This window comes from Palaemon carinicauda, chromosome 5, assembly GCF_036898095.1.
Source record: "Palaemon carinicauda isolate YSFRI2023 chromosome 5, ASM3689809v2, whole genome shotgun sequence".
NCBI classification, from domain to species: Eukaryota; Metazoa; Arthropoda; class Malacostraca; order Decapoda; family Palaemonidae; genus Palaemon; species Palaemon carinicauda.
In genome coordinates, this window is record NC_090729.1 from 119,219,259 (window position 1) to 119,229,258 (window position 10,000).

Consider the following 10,000-nt stretch of genomic DNA (forward strand, 5'->3'; position numbering starts at 1 on the left):
TTTTTTCCGAAGGATCCACCTTGCCACATGTAGGTCCTAGATGCCCTCAGTCTTAAAAGGCACTCGTAGTGACGTTTAGAGTTCATACACTTAAAGTAGTTTATTGCAAATTGTTTGCCAATGATTTTTTTATCTGTGTGTTTCCGTCTCTGGCTTTTGATTTTTTCCGAAGGATCCACCTTGCCACATGTAGGTCCTAGATGCCCTCAGTCTTAAAAGGCACTCGTAGTGACGTTTAGAGTTCATACACTTGCAGTAGTTTATTGCAAATTGTTTGCCAATGATTTTTTTATCTGTGTGTTTCTGTCTCTGGCTTTCCATTTTTTTCCGAAGGATCCACCTTGCCACATGTAGGTCCTAGATGCCCTCAGTCTCAAAAGGCACTCGTAGTGACATTTAGAGTTCATACACTTGAAGTATTTCATTGAAAATTGTTTGCCAATGATTTTTTTTTATCTGTGTGTTTCCGTCTCTTGCTTTCCATTTTTCTTTTTCATGTTTTTGCAGCTTTTACTTTCAGAATTGAGTTATATTCTTGGTCATTGTACTTTAAATTTCCTTATGAATAAGAGCTCACTATCAATGTGGCGTTGCTTAATTTGGCTATGTAACATTCAGTTGGATTTGATGTTTTTTTCATCCACATTTCTGGTAGAAGTTTTTAATGTCAAAGGTTTGTGAATGTACGTTGCAAGAAAAATGATGAAATATACATTTTAGTTTTCCAAAAATCCCCCAGTTATTTTACCCTTACATGAAGTGACGGCCAATATTCTTGTCTGCTGGTTGTACCAATTAGATGCAAGTATCACTCACGCGAGTTTTAATTAATCTCATCAGATTTTAGCTATTTGTAATTCAGATAAGATTGAAGGAAATCAAGGTAATCGTCCTCCTCAAGTAAAATAATTGGCTGTTTTATAAAGACAGATTCATTCTTAGTCATTAGTGAAGAAATAACAACTTCAAATGTCTTCAAAAATAGTTTGTTTTTCACCCACACTATTTAACCCTTTCACTGCTATTGGTGATTTAGTCAAAATTTGGATAAGAAAGCTTTTATAATCGGCCAAACTATAGAAGATTGGTATTCAATAGAAAGGTCTTAATGTGAGTTTTTCAATTAATATCAACTGGGGTCTATGTTGTCTTGGGAGAATTTGCTACATCAGAAGTTTCTTCGAGATCACCACAGGCAGTTCAAAGTTGGAGCAAATGTTTTTATGTTGACCAGGCTGACATGAGTCTTTTTATAGTTTATATATGACATATCTGTTTTTGACGTTGTTAATAGTTTATATAGGACATTATCTGTTTTGACGTTGTTACTGTTTTTAGAAGGATATATTGTTAATTTATTCTCATCATTTATTTGTTTCCTTATTTCCTTTCCTCTCTGGGCTATTTTTCCCTATTGGAGCCCTTGGGCTTATAGCATCTTGCTTTTCCAACTAGGGTTGAAGCTTGGCTAGTAATTATAATAATAACAATAATAATAATAATAATAAAAAGACTACTAACATATTTCCGGGGCTTTTTTAGTTTTTGCTATACTGTGAGAAAACTCTAGTACACAGATTCTTAGATATAAGGGCTGGTTATCCCTTATGTGTAGCGTACACTGTTATAAAACTTAATTCTAATCGGAAATTCTCCGTGAAAATATACTGTTTTAAGTTGTATTTCAGTAACATACAGGCGACCGTACTTTTAATCTACTTTGTTATCTTTTACTGGTTGGTGACCTTAATATCACTCTTTTATTGAGGGTACACTCGGGCACACTATTCTATCTACTTTCTCTTCTTGTTTTGTTAAAGTTTTTATAGTTTATCTAGGAAATATTTATTTTAATGTTACTATTCTTTAAAATATTTAATTTTTCCTTGTTTACTTTCCTCACTGGGCTATTTTCCCTGTTGGGGCCCCTGGGCTTATAGCATCCTGATTTTCCAACTAGGGTTGTAGCTTAGCATTTAATAATAATAATAATAATAATAATAATAATAACAATAATTTATCCATTTTTAAAACGGCAAATGCCCTGCAATATTTATTCCAGGATTTTTACGCTTTTTTTACTGCAAATTTTTAACAGTTCACCCAAGAAAAGCTCCCTCTCATTTCTTCACGGTTTTATTATTTATGAGAACCAGTGTAAAATGCTTACAAATCCCAACTTATTCGGCGTTAGTATTATCATCAACATCATCATCATCATCATCATCTCCTCCTACGCTTATTGACGCAAAGGGCCTCGATTAGATTTCGCCAGTCGTCTCTATCTTGAACTCCCAGTGCTTGGCTTAATGCCTAAATCCTATATTCAATTCAATTCAATTCTATCTTGAACTTTTAAATCAGTACTTCACTCATTATCTACTTCACGCTTCATAGTCCTAAGCCATGTAGGCCTGAGTCTTCCAACTCTAGTGCCTTGTGGAGACCAGTTGAAAGTTTGGTGGAGTAATCTCTTTTTGGGAGTTAATATTTCAATGTTTACATATAGGATTATTATTATTGTTATTATTATTATTATTATTATTATTATTATTATTATTATTATTACTAGCCTAGCTACAACTCTAGCTGGAAAAGCAGGGTGATATAATCCCTTGCAGATGCAATTAGTCCAAGGGCTCTAACAGGGAAAATAGCCAAGTGAGGAAAGAAAATAAGGAAATAGAACTGTAACCCAAGGCGGTGGGAGACCATGGTACGGAGGCTATGACACTGCCCAAGATAAAATATGAGTATATGGTCTTTTATCACATAGATACTTTTAAAAATACTCAATTAATAATTAAGGCAGAGCAATTGGAAGTGAATATGTAGGAATCTCTCGTAAAAACAAATAAGATATATATATGACTTATAGAATGTATATGATAAGCCCTTTGATATATTTTAGTATATCTATCATTATCTTCTATTAACGTGTCTTTCCCATTTGTATGGGGTAAGCACAGTGGCCTTCTCTTTGAAGGACTTTGCTTTGGCTTTGGGGTAGACCGTAGTCCCGATCGGCTGCCCTGCCTGACATCGCTTTAGACCCCGGTAGCGTATGTTCATGTGTTGTACCAGTCACGAGCGTCCTTCCTCCCAGCAGCGAGGAGTCCTGGCGCGGTTAGGATGACATTTCGAGACGTTTAAGGTGTCTGTTATATTTTTAGTTGTTAGAGTGGCTTTATTTGTTTGTGTATTAATCTGTAACACCCATTTGCTTTAAGCAAACTAAAATGGCTCCTAGAATGGTAATAATATTTACAGAACAAAATATATAAATGTTGAAGTCTTAAAGGAAGGCTGAGGTAATCAGTAAACGAGAACAGTATTAGCTGAAGGCACTCTCTAAGTCCGAACAAGAAATTGATACCTAACACAGGTATGCATTGCTTGAGAGTACACTCAGGCACTAATCTATTTTATTTCTCTTCCTCTTGTTTTTCAAGTTATTATAGTCTATATAGGAAATGTTTCTTTTAATGTTACTGTTCCTGACATATTTTATTTTTTCTTGTTTCCTTTCCTCACTGGGCTATTTTCTCCTGTTGAAGCCCATGGGCTTTTAGCATCCTGCTTTTCTAACTGGGGTTGTACCTTGGCAAATAATAATAATAATAATAATGATAATAATAATAAAAATCTATTTTCCCTGTTTGAGCCCATGGGCTTATAGCATCCTGCTTTTCCAACTGGGGTTGTAGCTTGGCAAATAATTATAATAATAATAATAATAATAATAACTCACATTGCTCTATCAAATTGTAGTTATGTTATCGAAGCTATGTCGAATCAATTACTTATCGTGTAGTTAGAATTTGGGCAAAAGATTCCTCTACAAAATTAAAAACTATGAGAAATTACACTTTCCACTTTTATCTTTAAATTAACTACAAGAAATTGTTCAATCACAGATGGCTGTAAATTACATTTATACAACAAGATTGATGTTATTACGAAAATATTTATAACAAGTGGAGTAAAAGCTTAGAATATATAAAAAAAAATCTATTGCAATAAAGTGAATGGTAAACTAATCTCTCTCTCTCTCTCTCTCTCTCTCTCTCTCTCTCTCTGTATTTATATATATATATATAACAAGTTGAGTAAAAGCTTGAAAAATAAGAAAAAAATTTGTTGCAATAAAGTGAATGGTAAACTAATCTCTCTCTCTCTCTCTCTCTCTCTCTCTCTCTCTAACAAGCGGAGTAAAAATAAAAAATAAAAAAAAAATCTGTTGCATTAAAGTAAATGGTTAACTAATATCTCTCTCTCTCTCTCTCTCTCTCTCTCTCTCTCTCTCAAATCAGTCCAGAGGTAACGGATACTAACTGGAATTGAAAAGATACACCACCACTCAATGTGGCAATTTCTTTTTCATACAAAATAGCAAATAATTGTAATAGACTTCCAGCGGATGTAGTAGACCGTAACACAGCAAACGAGTTCAAGAATAAGTTAGACAAGATCATAAGAACTCTCTAAATGCTTAAACTAAATCGCTCTACCCAAAAGGAGTCTCTGCGGATGGATTAAAAAGTCTTTGATACATCCAAGGCCAATATAGAGGCCTCTAGCCTTGGATACATCCAAAATCCTTGTAACTCTTTCTCTATACAATCTTTGATATAAACTATCATTTAAAAAACTGTACACATTTTTTTTTTATACAATACGGTTACGGTAACAAATCAACATCAGTAAAATATGAAAATATGTAAAAGATTGACGTATGCTGGACTTAAAATACACACACACACGCACACACACACATATATATATATATATATATACACACACATATATATATATATATATGAAATTAAAAAACTTGATCGTGACTTTCCCTAACGGTATGGGGGAGAGGGAGTAGTCATACCTGGTGAGAGGGAGGTACCTCGATATATACACTCAAAAACTATAACTGCCGTGTTGTAGTTAGGGAAAGTGAGTGGGGTGTGAAATGGTTGAATCTGTGTGTGCATATCTATCTAAATATCCAGCCGTCATTTTTGCCGGGTCGCGTAACCAGCAATAATAAAACGAAGCCAGTTGTGGATCCAAGCCTTTACTCTTCCATCCCCATACCCACGTGAACGACGGAGTGAAAGTCACACGCATTTAATGAGAAAGCTTCTTGGCGATCCATCTCACAGCGTCCCCATATAGAGAGACATAGCCAAGGCAGCTCCCAGATATCTTTGTCGAAGCCCCAAAGCCCAAAGCCAGCCGGTCGCCAACTCCATACAAAAAAGTTTTCAAAGGAGTGGATGTAAACGTTTGACCCATCACGGTCCATTTATGAAAGGGTTCAGCTTACGGTTGTCCTATACGTTAGCTTTGATGTCTCTCTCTCTCTCTCTCTCTCTCTTTCTCTCTCCACCCTTACATACATACATATACACATACACATTACTAGTCAAGCTACAACCCTTAGCAGTGTATGTATGTATATATATATATATATATATACACACACACACATATATATATATATATAGTGTAGAGCCAAAATCATAATATATCTCAGGATCAGTAACAATATCAAGACGTTATCTCTCTCTCTCTCTCTCTCTCTCTTTCTCTCTCTCTCTCTCTCTCTCTCTCTCTCTCTCTCCCCAACCTTACCCACTACACATATCCGTATTGCAAATATCGAAAGGCTTAATAACGCCTATTGCAATAACAGCACGCGAAGAAGGGACCGTCCGACCTGCAACCATGCAATTGACGAATCATCTTTGCAACGAGACGGGATTGCAGAATGAAGGTGTTGCGGGAGACTTGTGATGAGGTTGCATAAGACGGACTTCTCTTGACCCACCTCTGACGAATCGGAGGTGGATCAACGTTGACTACAAAAGGATCTACTATGGGTCCTTGGCTCTACAAAGAATTCTAGTTCTACAAAGGATCTGGGATTTACAAAGAATCCTTGGCTCTACGAAGAATCCTGGATCTTCAAAGAATCCTTGACTCTACAAAGGATCCTTGGGTATAAAAAGAATCCCTAGCTCTACGAAGAATCCTGGATCTTCAAAGAATCCTTGACTCTACAAAGGATCTTTGGCTCTACAAAGAATCCTTGGCTCTACGAAGAATCCTGGATCTTCAAAGAATCCTGGATCTTCTAAGGATCTTTGGCTCTACAAAGAATCCTTGGCTCTACGAAGAATCCTGGATCTTCAAAGAATCCTGCATCTACAAAGAATCCCTGGGTCTACAAAGGATCCTTGGCTCTAGGAAGAATCCCTGGCTCTACAAAGGATTCTTGGCTCTACGAAGAATCCTGTATCTTCAAAGAATCCTGGATCTACAAAGGATCATTGGCTATACAAAGAATCCTTGGCTCCTTTAGAATCCCTAGCTCTACAGAGAATCATTTACTCCACAAAGATTCTTGGACATGCAAAGAATCCTGGGCTTTATAAAGAATTATGGACATTCAAAGAATCTTGGCTCTATCTCTACAAAGAATCCTTGGCTCTACTAAGAATCCTTGATCTGCAAAGATTTCCCGAGAGGCATTATCACATCCTAGAAGCGCTTTGTAGAATTTGCTTCCATTTGAATAAAGGATAGAATAGGTTGTGGTGGCCGATGTGGTAACGTCCCTGACTGGTGAATGCCAGACTTGGGTTCGAGTCCCGCTCAAACTCCTTAGTTTCTTTGGTCGCTGCAACTTCACCATTCTTGGGAGCCTATAGGTCTATATGCTGAGTCATCAGTAGGCATTCTCTTATCCTCCTTGGTCGTAGCTTGGGTGGAGTGGGGCCTTGGTCGCTGATCATATGTATATATCGTCAATCTCTAGGGAATTGTCCTGCTTAATAGGGCAATGTCACTGTCCCTTGCCTCTGCCAGCCATTCATGAGCGGTCTTTAAACCTTTTGGCCTACTCTCTAAGAATTGTGAAGAATTTGAAACTTTAATTGAACATTTATATATATATATATATATATATGTATGTATATATATGTATATGTATGTATATACTGTATATGTGTGTATATATATTCATATCTATATATATGTACTTATATATATATATATGTATATACTGTATATGTGTGTATATGTATATATGTATATATATATTTATATATATATGTATATATATATTTTATATATATATATATATATATATTTTATATATATATATATATATATATATCCACTTGCAAGTTCTACCTTTTTAATCACTGTTGAAACGTTTATTTTCCCTTTTTTCATTTTGTTAAAGTTTATTCATCTGTTTACAAGATACGCGATGCTTTATTCCCAATATCATATTTAAGGATGTTTTTTTCTTTCTTAAGTAAAGGTTTAAACGAAATCATGTAAGGTTTAGCCATTAACTCGGCTTTCAACACGAACCCTTAGTAGTTTGTCCTCCTTGGAACTCTCTCTCTCTCTCTCTCTCTCTCTCTCTCTCTCTCTCTAAATAGGTTACGTATAGGGTCGTGAAATTTCTCTCTCTCTCTCTCTCTCTCTCTCTCTCTCTCTCAAAATAGGTTACGTACAGGGTCGGAAAAATTTTAAGTCCAGTCAGCAAAGGTGTTATCAATTTTTTAGGCTGTAAATATATACTCTCTCTCTCTCTCTCTCTCTCTCTCTCTCTCTCTCTCCCCCCAAAATAGGTTACCTACAGGGTCGTGAAATCTCTCTCTCTCTCTCTCTCTCTCAAAATAGGTTACGTACAGGGTCGTGAAAATTTCAAGTCCAGCCAGCAAAGGTGTAGTCGATTTTCTAGGCTGTAAATATTTACTCTCTCTCTCTCTCTCTCTCTCTCTCTCTCTCTCTCAAAATAGGTTACGTACAGGGTCGGAAAAATTGTCAAGTCCAGTCAGCAAAGGTGTAGTCGATTTTCTAGACTGTGAATATTTACTCTCTCTCTCTCTCTCTCTCTCTCTCTCTCTCTCTCAAAATAGGTTACGTACAAGGTCGTGAAATCTCTCTCTCTCTCTCTCTCTCTCTCTCTCTCTCAAAATAGGTTACGTACAGGGTCGTGAAAATTTCAAGTCCAGCCAGCAAAGGTGTAGTCGATTTTCTAGGCTGTAAATATTTACTCTCTCTCTCTCTCTCTCTCTCTCTCTCTCTCTCTCTCTCTCAAAATAGGTTACGTACAGGGTCGGAAAAATTGTCAAGTCCAGTCAGCAAAGGTGTAGTCGATTTTCTAGACTGTGAATATTTACTCTCTCTCTCTCTCTCTCTCTCTCTCTCTCTCTCTCTCAAAATAGGTTACGTACAAGGTCGTGAAATCTCTCTCTCTCTCTCTCTCTCTCTCTCTCTCAAAATAGGTTACGTACAGGGTCGTGAAAATTTCAAGTCCAGTCAGCAAAGGTGTAGTCGATTTTCTAGACTGTGAATATTTACTCTCTCTCTCTCTCTCTCTCTCTCTCTCTCTCTCTCAAAATAGGTTACATACTGGGTCGTGAAAATTTTAAGTCCAGCCAGCAAAGGTGTAGTTGATTTTCTAGGCTGTAAATATTTACTCTCTCTCTCTCTCTCTTCTCTCTCTCTCTCTCTCTCTCTCTCTCTCAAAATAGGTTACGTACAGGGTCGGAAAAATTGTCAAGTCCAGTCAGCAAAGGTGTAGTCGATTTTCTAGACTGTGAATATTTACTCTCTCTCTCTCTCTCTCTCTCTCTCTCTCTCTCTCTCAAAATAGGTTACGTACAAGGTCGTGAAATCTCTCTCTCTCTCTCTCTCTCTCTCTCTCTCTCAAAATAGGTTACGTACAGGGTCGTGAAAATTTCAAGTCCAGTCAGCAAAGGTGAAGTCGATTTTCTAGACTGTAAATATTTACTCTCTCTCTCTCTCTCTCTCTCTCTCTCTCTCTCTCTCTCAAAATAGGTTACATACTGGGTCGTGAAAATTTTAAGTCCAGCCAGCAAAGGTGTACAGTAGTTGATTTTCTAGGCTGTAAATATTTACTCTCTCTCTCTCTCTCTCTCTCTCTCTCTCTCTCACTGGTGTTTACCAACATTCAAGACTTACACCACATTACGAACTTTCGTCTCCGTACCACGTTGACACCGGAGCTTCGTATCTGGTGTTTTTATCATTACATCTTTCAGCATCTTCCTCTCATCTGATGCATTCTTTGCCCTTTTATAGTCTTCTTTGGAGCCTCTTCTGCGCTGTGGAGTGTTATGGTAAAAGTTGACTCGTGTTGAACATCGTAGTTTAGATCTACATACACATATACTGTGTGTGTGTATATATATATATATATATATATATATTGTGTGTGTGTATATATATTCATATAAATATACGTATATTTACATATATACATATGTATATCTATATATAATATATATATATTGTGTGTGTATGTATATATTCATATAAATATACGTATATATATATACATATATATATATATATATAAATTATATAAATATAAACACACACATATATATACATACATATATATACATATATATATATATAAATATATATATATATATATATATATATACATACACACATATGTATGTGTGTTCATATATTTGTATATGGAAAATACTGTACATAATTTCATCTAAATTTACATATATTACTGACTAACCTTCAGGTGTTAGATCAATGTGTCAATGGGGCATGAAAAAAATTATATTTGGGTGAACTAGTTTCTAATAAACTAGTTAACTAATTAAATGAAATCGGATCAAGGGCAATATATGCTCATTTGCTGGACTTCTCTTTTTAATGAAGATTATGTTCATTATGAATTTTTTTTTATTATTTTGTATATTCGAACAGTGCTAGTTGAAATATTCGGCTTAGCCTCATTTTGATCGTTTGAATAAACTATTATTATTATTATTATTATTATTATTATTATTATTATTATTATTATTATCATTATTATTATTATTATTATTATTTATTATTATTATTGTTGTTATTATTTTTAGTATTATTATTGTTGTTATTATCATTATTATTATTATTAATATTATTTTATTATCATTATTGTTATTATTAT

The 10,000-nt window shown here is 35.2% G+C and overlaps 1 protein-coding gene across 2 annotated transcripts in view; it reads left to right on the plus strand.

The window, feature by feature from the left end:
* LOC137641436 (Na(+)/H(+) exchange regulatory cofactor NHE-RF1-like) overlaps positions 1-10,000 on the plus strand; it is a 155,942-nt gene that overhangs the window by 42,677 nt on the left and 103,265 nt on the right. The gene's annotated exons all lie outside the window — the stretch shown is intronic.